A 16,000-nucleotide genomic window follows, 5' to 3' on the forward strand; every position below is an offset into this window, starting at 1 on the left:
TTGGATTGGTTATTCTAATCTTTCGGCTTGGAAAACAAGCTTCCACAAACAGTAAGACTGAACAATATTTGCAATGGTGACTGGTCAGTTCCTACTATGGTTGCCTGACGCTTAAGATAATATGGTAGTTCGTGTTAAATACTGAATTTTACGGCAATCCAAGCAAACATCTTTGAAAAAAAAAACAGTTGCATCTATAATTATTAACAACAGAGAAAGTTTGCCCAATTGATAACATGGGACATTACTGACAAAAATTGTACAGAAACCAACATCTTTAAAACTTCCAAAGCCAGAGCTGAAATGCAGTACCACAAATTCTAATGAATGGAATATATTACCTACAGGATTAATTCTTTCTGTGTAGGACATTGCAGTAAGCAAGTCTACAAGATAGATTAAGCTCTGCCTATAATATCATACATTGTATTTCATTATAATATTGTTATTGTATGTATGATCAGGGTTCAAATTTAGACAAGCATACAAGCTAAAAGCTAGTGGAATTTTAAAATAGCTAGTGGGTTTGAAATGTACTAGTTAATTTCAGCTGGTCAATAATATAACAAGCAAACGTCTTCAGAGCTTGAATAAAGTTTAATGGTTTTGAAGGTATACATTTTTCTTCATGAAAGGAATGTTATCATTTATGTTTATGATATTTTATTGTTCAACAAAAATGGCACAAGCTATTTTAAGCTAATAGAAAATATTTTATTTTTGTTTGTGACTGGCTTCTAACAGAGATCAATCAGTAAGTTTTGGCCAGTAAAATATTAATAGAGTAATTAAATATTATTAACTTTAGCCGGTAGCTTTTCATTTTAGCTAGTGATCAAAGGGCACTAGCTAATTTCAGCTAGTACAAACTATTGTTAAATTTGACCACTGATGATATGCATGTTTCTATAGAGAGTGTGAGTTTATAGTTTGGATGCAACACACATATTAAATATATCAAACATCCTTCGGGTTTTGTTCTGTTTGTGTGTCAATAAGCCATCCCACTAGATCAATAGATATATATTACAATGGTGATATATATTACAATGGCAAAGAAGTATTTCAGTACAATGTGTATTCAAAAAGGCTCTCCAAATTTCTTTTTTTTTATTGTTGGGTTTTCAGTCATACAGCAACTTTCAGCCTTTAAGGTGGAAGAATACCATAGCTCCTAAATCAAGATAGTCCTTGTTTTCCCTCACCTACACAGCCAATCATGGCCCGGGTTATTAGAGTGGAAACAAAGATATCTTTATGGTTGGCCCCTCTAGGCATAGAAGTGTACCTGGGTGGGGTCAACGACCTTCCATAAGTTCGCTACATTGCTCTTGACAAAATTGATCTTGCAATTTCTTCTCTTCACAAGCTGCAAACACCTAGGGCAAAACAGCATAATGTCTAGCCATATCTAATTTCTAGAATAACCTGCAACATTTTTCTGTTTAGCCCTTCATATGTACACTTGAAAAGTGTAAAAAAAGGAAGAATTTCATTCATGAAAACACTTCACTGTAGCAATACACAACATAAGTATCAACTACTCAATGAGAATAAAATGATTTTTGATGCGTTGAAGTAGAGATTGGATGAATGATAAACCAGGGACCAGATGTACGGAATGAAGAATTCTTCAGGTGACTCCTCTTCTACATACTTGAACTTCAGATCTGGAAATTTCTGAAATAAAAAAGTATGACACCTTGAAGAGCATGCTTACGCGTCAAGCATTAATTAACTATGGAAGACTTTACCAAAATTATGTAAAAACATGACAATTGTTAAAATAACATTTACTGTTATGCGAGTTATTGTTATTGACTTATTTTACTAAACAGTTTACAACTTTCTTACACTGTACACTAATAAATTAAAACAAGCATAAAACTTATTTACATTCATAAAAAAGTAATAATAATAATACATATTGTTAAATCTATGTATAGAATACATAATGCATTAAAGAAATATTTACTGCTGCATGAGTTATTGTTAAGGATTTGATTTTAAATAGATAAATAACACATTTTGCACCAGTCCTCATAAAACTAGAAAATGCTTCTGTAAAAAAGCGCATGTCTCCCCCAATGCAAAGTCCTATAGGCAAGAAGTCAATAGGGGTCAGGAGCGAAAGTCAAAGAGACACTGATGGTTGGCTGCAATAGGGATCATCTACTTGGCATGTCCAGTCATCCCGCTAAATTTCAACACTCTCGGCCTAGTGGTTCTCAAGTCACTGTTCAGGCTCCTGTGACCTTGACCTTTGATCAAGTGACCTCAAAATAAATAGGGGTCATCTACTCTGCATGTCCAATCATCCTATTAAGTTTCAACATTGTAGGTAAAGTGGTTCTCAAGTTATTTCCAAAAAATCATTTTACATGAACAGGCCACTGTGACCTTGACCTTTAATAGACCGACCCCAAAATCAATAGGGGTCATCTACTCTGCATGTCCAATCATCCTATTAAGTTTCAACATTGTAGGTAAAGTGGTTCTCAAGTTATTTCCAAAAAATGATTTTACATGAACAGGCCACTGTGACCTTGACCTTTAATAGACTGACCCCAAAATCAATAGGGGTCATCTACTCTGCATGTTCAGTCATCCTATGAAGTTTCAACATTCTGGGTCAAGTGGTTCTCAAGTTACTGATCGGAACTGGTTATCAATGACCAGGCCCCTGTGACCTTGACCTTTAACGGAGTGACCCCAAAAACAATAGGGGTCATTTACTCTGCATGAACAATCATCCTATGAAGTTTCAACATTCTGGGTCGAGAGGTTCTCAAGATACTGATTGGAAATGGTTTTCCATGTTCAGGCCCCTGTAGCCTTAACCTTTAACAGAGTGACCCTAAAATTGTTAGGGATCGTCTACTCTGCATGACCAATCATCCTATGAAGTTTCATCATTCTGGGTCAAGTGGTTCTCATGTTACTGACCGGAAATGGTTTTCAATGTTCAGGCCCCTGTGACCTTGACCTTTCATAGAGTGACCCCAAAATCGTTAGGGGTCATCTACTCTGCATGACCAATCATCCTATTAAGTTTCAACATTCTGGGTCAAGTGGTTCTCAAGTTACTGACCGGAAATGGTTTTCAATGTTCAGGCCCCTGTGACCTTGACCTTTAACGGAGTGACCCCAAAATTGAAAGGGGTCATCTACTTTGCATGTACAATCATCCTATGAAGTTTCAACATTCTGGGTCAAGTGGTTCTCTAGTTATTGATCGGAAATGGTTTTCCATGTTCAGGCCCCTGTGACCTTGACCTTCGATAGAGTGACCCCAAAATCAATAGGGGTCATCTACTCTTTATGACCAATCATCGTATGAAGTTTCAACATTCTGGGTCAAGTGGTTCTCTAGTTATTGATCGGAAATGGTTTTCAATGTTCAGGCCCCTGTGACCTTGACCTTTGACAGAGTGACCCCAAAATCAATAGGGGTCATCTACTCTTTATGACCAATCATCCTATGAAGTTTCAACATTCTGGGTCAAGTGGTTCTCTAGTTATTGATCGGAAATGGTTTTCAATGTTCAGGCCCCTGTGACCTTGACCTTTGAGGGAGTGACCCCAAAAACAATAGGGGTCGTCTACTCCAGCAGCCCTACAACCCTATGAAGTTTGAAGGTTCTAGGTCAAATGGTTCTCCAGTTATTGCTCGGAAATGAAGTGTGACGTACGGACGGACGGACAGGGCAAAAACAATAAAGTAATATCTTTTACCCAAATCCTCACCAACTAAAATACATAATACTTTACCCAAATCCTCACCAACTAAAATACATAATACCTTTTACCCAAATCCTCACCAACTAAAATACATAATACCTTTTACTCTAATCCTCACCAACTAAAATACATAATACTTTACCCAAATCCTCACCAACTAAAATACATAATACTTTACCCAAATCCTCACCAACTAAAATACATAATACCTTTTACCCAAATCCTCACCAACTAAAATACATAATACCTTTTACTCTAATCCTCACCAACTAAAACAATACCTTTTACTCTAATCCTCACCAACTAAAACAATACCTTTTACTCTAATCCTCACCAACTAAAAGAATACCTTTTACACAAATCCTCACCAACTAAAATAATACCTTTTACTCTAATCCTCACCAACTAAAACAATACCTTTTACTCTAATCCTCACCAACTCAAATAATACCTTTTACTTTAATCCTTACAAAAATAGAATACCATTTACACTAACTCTCATAAAATAAGTAAAATACCTTTAATCTATCTCTTCTGAACTGCAATGAACCTTGTTTTATAACCTCCAATACTTCCGTTGGCATTGGATTCCCGCCCATTTGTTCAAGTTTCCCGGAGAAATACGCTAACACAGTGTCAATGTTTGAAATAATGTCCTGAAATGTCGGATGCGTCCGAAACATTGCAAACGAGTCTTTTTGGTAGAGTAACGTGTACACTAGATTAGGATTGTGGTGCAGATTTGCAGATAAACAAGAGTTTATGATTTCCAGGACCATTCGAATCACTTCTTCTAATACTGCCAAGTCCTGCATCTGTCAAAATTAACGATCAAAGTTAAAACATAGCAATTTTAATTCCATTTTTGTCATAAGTCACAATTTGATGACTTTTGAGCTTTCATGGTAGGGGAAGGCCCCTGGTGCCCCTCCAGATATTATCTTTAGGCATGGCACCTGTGTAGAGACTTCGGCCTTTGGCAAGTCGGCTTACCAGTTTTCTTCATATGACTACTCAAGCAGAGCTTGAACCCCAGGGTATGGGGCAAGTGATTCAAAATCTGCAACCTTAACCACTCAGGCAGAGGTCCCTTAAATAGTGTAAGGTAAAACTGCATGATATGCTCATCAACCATCTTCAAACTTGCCTCAACATTCTCAAAAAAAAAAAATTCTGAAGTTTTTAGCTCGACTATTCGAAGAATAAGTAGAGCTATCCTACTCACCACGGCGTCGGCGTCAGTGTCGGTGTCGGCGTCGGCGTCGGCGTCACACCCTGGTTAAGTTTTTCGTACCAGTCCACATTTTGACAAAGTCTTTTGAGATAAAGCTTTGAAACTTTCAACACTTGTTTACCATCACCATGTCCAGTTATAGGCAAGAGTACATAACTCTGTCAAGCATTTTGACTGAATTATGGCCCCTTTTGACTTAGAAATCTTGGTTAAGTTTTTCGTACCAGTTCATATTTTGACAAAGTCTTTTGAGATAAAGCTTTGAAACTTTCAACACTTGTTTACCATCACCATGTCCAGTTGTAGGCAAGAGTACATAACTCCATCAAGCATTCTGGTTGAATTATGGCCCCTTTTTGACTTAGAAATCTTGGTTAAGTTTTTCGTACCAGTCCACGTTCTGACAAAGTCTTTTGAGATAAAGCTTTGAAACTTTCAACACTTGTTTACCATCACAATGTCCAGTTGTAGGCAAGAGTACATAACTCCATCAAGCATTTTGACTGAATTATGGCCCCTTTTGACTTAGAAATCTTGGTTAAGTTTTTCGTACCAGTTTATATTTTGTGTAAAGTGTTTGACATATGGCTTTGAAACTTTTATATCTTGTTCAGTATAATAGTCTCTATCAATAGGCAAGAGTACGTAACTCTCTCATCTTTTTTGGCTGAATTATGGCCCTTTTTGAACTTGGAAATTGGTTCTGTTTTGTAAATGTCCATGTTTTGTCAAGACTATTTGACATATGGCTTTTAAACTTTAAACACTTGTTTATCATTATGATTTCCATCTGTAGGCAAGAGTACATAACTCTGACAATCATTTTGACTGAATTATGGCCCTTTCTGGACTTCGAAATTTGTTCAGTTTTTCTTACAAGTCAGCGTTTTGTCAAAACTTTTTGAACTGTGGCTTTGAAACTTTTAACACTAGTTTATCAACATGATTTCCATCTGTAGGCAAGAGTACATAACTCTGTCAACTATTTTGACTGAATTATGGCCCTTTTTTGACTTGGAAATTAGTTAAAAATTTCATATAAGTCCATGTTTTGCCTAACATATAACTTAACATATTTGCCATCATGGTCACACATTGCCATTTAGTGCAAGACTAATCGAAATCCACAAATACAGGAACATTTTTTGTTTAATCCATTTTTTTGTTTAGTCTGAAAATCTATGGAAATATTTAGACCCCATTCTTCAATCAATTCTTCGAATAGTCGAGCGCGCTGTCATCCGACAGCTCTTGTTATATTACACCTTGCCTTCAAGGTTTGGTACTTGATCTAACCAGGTATATTTACAGTCCAAATGCATTTCCTTCTATTTAACTATATACAGCTATTGCATTCCAGCTCCTATGAACTCTACTGACTCCAAAGATGGAATATCTCAAAGGTCACCATGCTTGGTTTGGCAGCACTAGTTTACGTATGCCACCATGCCAAAGCATACAAAATATGTGCATTTTATCAGAATGTTAGAAAGCCACTGTCCCAAGTGTTCTGAAGTAACTGAACAGGAACTAAATTATCTACTACCAGACCGATGGACCTTCCCATCCACCTACCAACACGAGCTCCTCGTCTGAAGGACGACATACAAATCAAATATAATTCGACCACTTCGCATAAATAATATTTGTTCAAAACTGAAACAAAAGGTTTTAACATATACCATAAAAACACACAAACACTGTCTGACATGATAAACGTAAATGTTCATACATAATCTTCCTGGGTTTCTCCGTCCGAGTCCTGAACCTCATTCTCTGCTGTCTGATGACCTTTCATGGCTGCCTGTCGTATCTGATCAACCAACTTGGTATGCTTTTTACACAGCTGAGCAAACAGGCTATAAATATAACATTAAAATGCTCAAAATCCCCGAAGCTAAGGGTTTCAAATCCGATTCTGCTGAAAGGCAAATGATCTTTGCAAAGAAATACCGATATAGTCATTTAATTATGTTTCTCAATAACTGAATGTAATTAAAGCGAGGTAAAACATGTCTTTCCTGACCTCTGTTGATTATAATTTTGCACTTGAGGGAGTTAACTCTTACATGCTTAATCTTTAAGCCTAATATCAGTAATCTGGTCAATAATATGCTTCTATGGTTAGTCAAAATATGTCCCCAATGAATATTTCCTAATTTTTCCATAAATTTAAAGCATATTTGCACTTAAACTGAAGGCCAAGAGGACGTTTTTTTCACCCATGCATTGTATCTAAACTTCTCAAGCTTATATTTAAATGTTTTTATGTTACATAATGTATAAAGCCCGCCCGCTTAGCTCAGTAGGTAAGAGCGTTGGTCTACGGATCGCAGGGTCGTGAGTTCGATCCTCGGGCGGGGCGTATGTTCTCCGTGACTATTTGATAAACGACATTGTGTCTGAAATCATTAGTCCTCCACCTCTGATTCATGTGGGGAAGTTGGCAGTTACTTGCGGAGAACAGGTTTGTACTGGTACAGAATCCAGGAACACTGGTTAGGTTAACTGCCCGCCATTACATGACTGAAATACTGTTGAAAAACGGCGTTAAACCCAGTTCAAACAAAACAAACAACATAATGTATAAGGGTGTTTATTTTGCAGACCAGCTTCTGAAATGTGGCAACATTCAAACGTTCTTTTGAACTTCAGTCAGGTCTATGACTTAGTGAAATTCTGTAAAGTATGCCAATATCATCCTGCATAGAATGAAATTAAAACCAATTTCTTCACGTGGTATATAGCTTCTAAAATTCAATTAGATTAGTGAAGGGAGTTAACTCTTACCTGACTAATCTCTGTGACACATATTGATGTAGATTTGTGAACTGTGAAGACATATTTGCTAATGCTGCCAGACAGTTGGTGTGTAAATATTTGTCCTGAAAGTGATCAAAATAATTTTTGAAGAACTTACATCTCAAAGTAATCATCCATTGCAATAACTCAATTCCTTCAACAAGGTTAACGGTTTAGCAAAATATCAGAAGGTATACAGAATTTTGGACAAACATAAATTCGGATAAGTGAATACACAGTGCCAAGAAACTGAGAGACGTTATATATGCGGTTCTAGTCCGTTTATTAAACCAGACAGATGTTTAGAATCAGACAGAATCAGCTTTAAATAATTTTGAGATAAATTACATTTCATACAGCTCTAAGTTAGTATGTTCTAAGGTATTTGCAAGTTTACAAAAATTGATTTGCATTCCTTTTTTTATTGCCATGTTGCAATAACTATCAGGAATACTCCTGATAATATTTCTCAGTTTAAAAACATGTAGTTTTGTCTTTTAAAATGATAAGAAAAGGAGTAATGATAATTGCTATTTAAGAGACCAAAATTTATAACAATGTGCGTATGGCTAAAATTATGAAACCTCTAATAATTTAATCATACCATCCACTGTAGTATAGAAGCACATAGTAAATAAACAAAAATGTTCGGGCTACCAGATTAAAATGGGCTACCAATAAATTTGCAGATTTCTGAAACCCTGATTAACCATTTAGAGAGAATCAAATAAGAGCTGTCAGTGGACAGCGCGCTCGACTATTCTCAGTGCTTGATAGTATAATATAAGCAATGAGTAAAACTTTAACATTACAATAAGCATATTCTAAGTCGAAAAGGGGCCATAATTCAGTCAAAATGCTTGATAGGGTTGCCTCCTCCTTTTTACAGACTGGGTTCATGATAGTAAACAAGTATGCAAAATATGAAAGCAACATCTCAATGGACTTTGAAAATATTTGGGGTGGTACGCAAACTTTAACATTTATTCTAAGTCGAAAAGGGGCCACAAATCAGTCAAAATGCTTGATAGAGTTGCCTCCTCCTTTTTACAGACTGGGGTCATGATGGTAAACAAGTATGCAAAATATGAAAGCAATATCTCAATGGACTTTGAAAATATTTGGGGTGGTACGCAAACTTTAACATTTATTCTAAGTCGAAAAGGGGCCATAATTCAGTCAAAATGCTTGACAGAATTGCCTCCTCCATTTTACAGACTGGGGTCATGATGGTAAACAAGTACGCAAAATATGAAAGCAATATCTCAATGGACTTTGAAATATTTGAGGTGGTATGCAAACTTTAACATTTGTGTGACACTCACGCTAACACTCATGCCGACGCCAGGGCGGGTAGGATAGCTCCTCTATTCTTCGAATAATCGAGCTAAAAATGGAATAGTCACTGAATTTCAAAAAATCTTTGTGTTTTGAGTCACACCGACACAATTTAGGTCATATGGCAAATTTCCAGCTTTTGACTGTGAAAGAAGACCCCCAGGTGCTCCTATGGGCATTGTTACATAACAGGCAGGTACCTGGGTAGAACCACTGACCTTCAGTGAACCATCTGGATGACTTGCTCAGACGAAGCGTTCTACACCCTAAGCAAGGTTTGAACCCACATTGGTAAGGAGCAAATGATTCGAGGTCAGCTGCCTTACTCACTTGGCTATGGAGGCCCTTGCAAAGAATGATTGGGAACATCTCTTACACTGAAGGTGAGGACATCTAAACTGATAAGTAGAAGGACTTGTAGGATTATCATAATGGTGAAAATAACAGTGGAGAGCATGATTAAAGTAAATATGACAGGATGGATGATTTTGATGCTGTTGATTATGATGATGATAATGATGATGATGATGTTGTTGTTGATGTTGTCATTGTTGTTGTTGCTGCTGCTGCTGCTGCTGCTGCTGCTGCTGCTGCTGATGATGATGATGATGATCAACAAAATAATGAAGAAGATAATTACGTAAATGATAATCAAGAATAAAGAGAGAAAAAATAATATCAATTGTAAGACAAATCCGATAATGATGCTGCTGTTGCTGATGATGACAATGATGATGTGTAACTTACCCTCATCCTGGTGATATTATACTGTATAGTTCTGATCACAACTAAGATAAGTAGACCACCCAGTGATATCTCTGACATAGATCTCTCCTTGAACCATGGTACATTCTTTAGTGCCTATAAACAGACACACATAAACATGTTACTAAATATGATTGTAATGATATTTGGCAATTTCTGTACCATTACATATTCTCCATACGTCCTTTTGGCATTCTCTTGCTGGTTGTTCGTTAAAGAATGCTGTAATATCATGAGGATACCGAAACAAATGAAAATTGCTAATGTCATTATGCAAATCGTGGGCTGAGCGCGAAACTATTGTAACTGTATATGAATAAAGAACAAGATACAATAGTTTCGCACTCAGCCCTCGAAATGTCCATGGACTTGAGCCAAAAGAAAAATAGTGTTATTTACTAGTTACATGCGACCATACTGTAAAGAATGGCAAACAAGAGGACCATGATGGTCCTGAATCGCTCACCTCTTCCCACATGACCCAGCTTTGAGTATGACATTGTTTTTTCTATTATTTGACATAGTGACCTAGTTTTTGAGCTCATGTGACCCAGTTTTGAACTTGACCTAGATATTATCAAGATAAAAATTCTGACCAATTTTCATGAAGATCCATTGAAAAATTTGGTCTCTAGAGAGGTCACAAGGTTTTTCTATTATCTGACCTATTGACCTAGTTTTCGAAGGTACGTGACCCAGTTTTGAACCTGACCTAGATATCATCAAGGTGAACATTCTCACTAATTTTCATGAAGATCTCATGAAAAATATGGCCTCTAGAGAGGTCACCAGGTTTTTCTATTTTTATACCTACTGGCCTAGTTTTTGAAGGCACGTGACCCAGTTTCGAACTTGACCTAGATATCATCAAGGTGAACATTCTGACCAATTTTCATGAAGATCTTGTGAAATATATGGCCTCTAGAGAGGTCACAAGGTTTTTCTATTTTTAGACCTACTGACCTAGTTTTTGAAGGCACGTGACCCAGTTTCGAAAGTGACCTAGATATCATCAAGGTGAACATTCAGATCAATTTTCATGACGATCCATTGAAAAATATGGCCTCTAGAGAGGTCAAAAGATTTTAATAATTTTAGACCTACTGACCTAGTTTTTGACCGCAGTTGACCCAGTTTCAAACTTGACCTAGATATCATCAAGATGAACATTCAGACCAATTTTCATACAGATCCCATGAAAAGTATGGCCTCTAGAGAGGTCACAAGGTTTTTTTATCATTTGACCTACTGACCTAGTTTTTTAAGGCACGTGACCCAGTTTCAAAATTGACCTAGATATCATCAAGGATAACATTCTGACCAATTTTTATGGAGATCCATTCAAAAGTATGGCCTCTAGAGAGGTCACAAGGTTTTTCTATTTTTAGACCTACTGACCTAGTTTTTGACCGCACATGACCCCGTTTCGAACTTGACCTAGATATCATCAAGATGAACATTCAGACCAACTTTCATACAGATCCCAGGAAAAATATGGCCTGTAGAGAGGTCACAAGGTTTTTCTATTATCTGACCTACTGACCTAGTTTTTGATGGCACGTGACCCACTTTTGAACTTGACCTAGATATCATCAAGGTGAACATTCTGACCAATTTTCATGAAGATCTCATGAAATATATGGCCTCTAGAGAGGTCACAAGGTTTTTCTATTTTTAGACCTACTGACCTAGTTTTTGATGGCACGTGACCCAGTTTCGAACTTGACCTAGATATCATCAAGGTGAACATTCTGACCAATTTTCATGAAGATCTTGTGACATATATGGCCTCTAGAGAGGTCACAAGGTTTTTCTATTTTTAGACCTACTGACCTAGTTTTTGAAGGCACGTGACCCAGTTTCGAACTTGACCTAGATATCATCATGATGAACATTCTGACCAACTTTCATAAAGATCCCATGAAAAATGTGTCCTCTAGAGTGGTCACAAGCAAAAGTTTACGGACGCACGCACGCACGCACGGACACCGCGCGATCACAAAAGCTCACCTTGTCACTTTGTGACAGGTGAGCTAAAAAACCTCAAGACTGTTTTCCAGCTTTTGATCAGAAACATGCGGAAAACAATATACCCCTTTTCCTTGGAAGAAGGGCCAAAACATTTCATTTAGAATGGGATCAAGTCAAGAATCAGCTGACTTAAGAGAAAACTTACCACTTCATGTATGGCCTTATTGAACACATCATCCTCAGATAACACCAGCAGTATAATCAGAGCCATGTATATATTGTGGGAATTCTTGTCCTGGGCGTGGTAAAGTATCTTCAGTAAAGGCATCACCTGAAATGATAAAAGTTTTATTTGATTAACCTTTAGCCTGCTGGCGGCAAGTGCTTTTGCCTTTGCAAACAGTGCAGACCAAGATCAGTCTGCCAATTCTAAAAATTAAGCAAGCTACAGGTTAAAAGATAAAAAAAATTACATGAAGTACTTAATCATTTCTCTTAGCCCACACATTTACCACTACCAGCAACCTGTAATTTGGTGGTTGCAACATATGCTGCTTTTTATTACAACAGAAACAAGAGGACAATGATGGTCCTGAATCACTCACCTCTTCCCACATGACCCAGTTTTGAGTATGACGTCGTTTTTTCTATTATTTGACATAGTGACCTAGTTTTTGAGCTCATGTGACCCAGTTTTGAACTTGACCTAGATATTATCAAGATAAAAATTCTGACCAATTTTCATGAAGATCCGTTGAAAAATATGGTCTCTAGAGAGGTCAAAACATTTTAATAATTTTAGACCTACTGACCTAGTTTTTGACCGCAGTTGACCCAAATTCAAATTTGACCTAGATATCATCAAGATGAACATTCAGACCAACTTTCATACAGATCCCATGAGAAGTATGGCCTCTAGAGAGGCCACAAGGTTTTTTTATTATTTGACCTACTGACCTAGTTTTTTACGGCACGTGACCCAGTTTCAAACTTGACCTAGATATCATCAAGATGAACATTCTGACCAATTTTTATGGAGATCCATTCACAAGTATGGTCTCTAGAGAAGTCACAAGGTTTTTCTATTTTTAGACCTAATGACCTAGTTTTTGACCGCACATGACTCTGTTTCGAACTTGACCTAGATATCATCAAGATAAACATTCAGTCCAATTTTCATACAGATCCCATGAAAAATATGGCCTTTAGAGAGGTCACAAGGTTTTTCTATTATTTGACCTACTGACCTAGTTTTTGATGGCACGTGACCCACTTTCAAACTTGACCTAGATATCATCAAGATGAACATTCAGACCAATTTTCATACAGATCCCATGAAAAAAAATATGGCCTCTAGAGAGGTCACAATGTTTTCCTATTATTTGACCTACTGACCTAGTTTTTGACCGCACAGGACCCACTTTTGAACTTGACCTAGATATCATCAAGGTAAACATTCAGACCAACTTTCATACAGATCCCATGAAAAATATGGCCTCTAGAGAGGTCACAAGGTTTTTCTATTATTTGACCTACTGACCTAGTTTTGATGGCACGTGACCCACTTTCAAACTTGACCTAGATATCATCAAGATGAACATTCAGACCAATTTTCATACAGATCCCATGAAAAAAAATATGGCCTCTAGAGAGGTCACAATGTTTTCCTATTATTTGACCTACTGACCTAGTTTTTGACCGCACAGGACCCACTTTTGAACTTGACCTAGATATCATCAAGGTAAACATTCAGACCAACTTTCATACAGATCCCATGAAAAATATGGCCTCTAGAGAGGTCACAAGGTTTTTCTATTATTTGACCTACTGACCTAGTTTTTGAAGGCACGTGACCCAGTTTCGAACTTGACCTAGATATTATCAAGGTGAACATTCTGACCAATTTTCATGAAGATCTTGTGAAATATATGGCCTCTAGAGAGGTCACAAGGTTTTTCTATTTTTAGACCTACTGACCTAGTTTTTGATGGCACATGACCCAGTTTCAAACTTGACCTAGATATCATCAAGGTGAACATTCTGACCAAGTTTCATGAAGATCTTGTGAAATATATGGCCTCTAGAGAGGTCACAAGGTTTTTCTATTTTTAGACCTACTGACCTAGTTTTTGATGGCACATGACCCAGTTTTGAACTTGACCTAGATATCATCAAGATGAACATTCTGACTAACTTTCATAAAGATCCCATGAAAAATGTGACCTCTAGAGTGGTCACAAGCAAAAGTTTACGGACGGTCGCACGGATGGACGACGGACACTGCGCGATCACAAAAGCTCACCTTGTCACTTTGTGACAGTTGAGCTAAAAAACCAAAAGCCAGATCCAGGATTTGAACCACTGGTCTCCAAATGCATTTAAGGTACATGACCAATGCCTTAGACCACTACGCCACAGTGGAATTTTTAAAAGAAACTATTGACGTTATGCTGATCTTGAACTTGAACCCACTAACTACATATGCAATTCCAACCTTTGTTTTTCTGTATGCTACATACTATCCAAGTTTTATTTCAATATAGATCTACCTATAAAACTAAAGTTTCTGAACAGAAATGAAAAACTAGAAGCTGCTTATCATCTACTAGTATCCACCTTCTCATCACTAATCTAATTTGAAAAGCCTAGTTAAAACCTGTAAAAGTCGAACAGCTTAAAATGTTAGACAAATACTGGTTTGAGTCGTAAATTTGGCCAGGTCGTAAATATTCAGCCACCCACTTTAAAGCTTTTTTTAAACCAGATGCTTGAGAATGCATCTCTGTCATCACAAGCACTTGCATTAGCAACAAAGTTGGGAAAAAAACAACAAGTTGAGGTGGGTAGAAAAAAAGTTTTCCTTCCCTAAAGTTGTGTACTCTAAATTGCAAATACTTGTCTCGCGGGTCGTGTGACGTCATCGCATGCGCTCGTTTATGCTGTGGCCCGGCAAGTGTTAATTCAAACCTAAACTTTACAACATGAAAAGAACATGCGCTAACTAGCATAAAACAAGTTAAAACCAAGTAAATTGATATAATGTCCCCCCAACGTCATTGAATTTCCATGTCTACGTTGTTTTTTCACGTCGACATCATTTCCTTTTGAATTATCCGTTTTGTGACAGTATTATGTTTATGCTTTGCCACGTTACGCGCATGTATAAAAAGGTGTTATAAAAGCACGTGAGCGCGCCTAATCTCTCTTTTAATACACGTTTACTCTCCTGTTAAAACACCCCCGAAAACTGACAAGAACTGTAGTTTTATGCTAGATTGTGTAATAAACAGTGACGTAAAAATTAAACTATGTTATGCTGGTGTGAGATGGATGACAGGCGCTTTTTAAATCTGTGTTGGCAGATATTTCCCATGCGGTATGCTATTGAAAATTGATTGCAGTTTGTTGAAAAAGAAATGATATTGGCTGTAGCATCAATTTATTTTCAAGAAAATCTTGAAACATAACCAACTTTATGTTTAAAAAGTGGCCGAATATTTACAACCTCTAGAAGTTAAAATGTGGAGGCTAAACCTGTCCGTTTAAGCGCGGTTTTATTGTTTACCATACTGTAAACGGCCGTTAATGATAACAATGAATTTTGTTTGAATTAAAGCACATATGGCAGAAATTTTGTACAAATCAATTGTATAAAAAACGAAATATTTATGAAAAACCGCAAAAAGTGGCCGAACTTACGACTCGAACCAGTATTGTTTGTTTTAAGTTTAGCTATATTTTTCAACAGTATTTTAGTTATGCGATGGAGGGCCGTTAACCAAACCAGTGTTCTATATTCAGTACCAGTATTAAGTCCTGTTTTCCGAAAGTAGCTGCCAACTTCCCTACATGAATCAGAGGTGGAGGACTTCGGACACATTGTGTTCTGTCAAATCGTCATTGAGGATATATTCCTGTTCCCAAGACTAACATCCCTATTACATGTAGATCTGAACTCGCCCAACTAAGATAAGCAGGCAGGCTGTAGAAATATTGTGATACTGTCTATCTAGTTTCTATGAAAATAACTTGGATGAGATAATCAAGGTAGAAAAATTTTGGTTTACATAATGCATTTCTGAGAAATCGTTTATATTCCTAGGGGATTAATTTTCGTGGATTTCGTGGTTGAGTAAATCCATGAAATTT

At 37.0% G+C, this 16,000-nt stretch overlaps 1 pseudogene; it reads right to left on the reverse strand.

Moving 5' to 3' along the window:
- Positions 1-790: 790 nt before the first annotated feature.
- Positions 791-16,000, reverse strand: part of LOC123541695 (dymeclin-like) — a 37,543-nt pseudogene continuing 22,333 nt past the window's right edge.

This window comes from Mercenaria mercenaria, chromosome 19 (assembly GCF_021730395.1).
Source record: "Mercenaria mercenaria strain notata chromosome 19, MADL_Memer_1, whole genome shotgun sequence".
NCBI classification, from domain to species: Eukaryota; Metazoa; Mollusca; class Bivalvia; order Venerida; family Veneridae; genus Mercenaria; species Mercenaria mercenaria.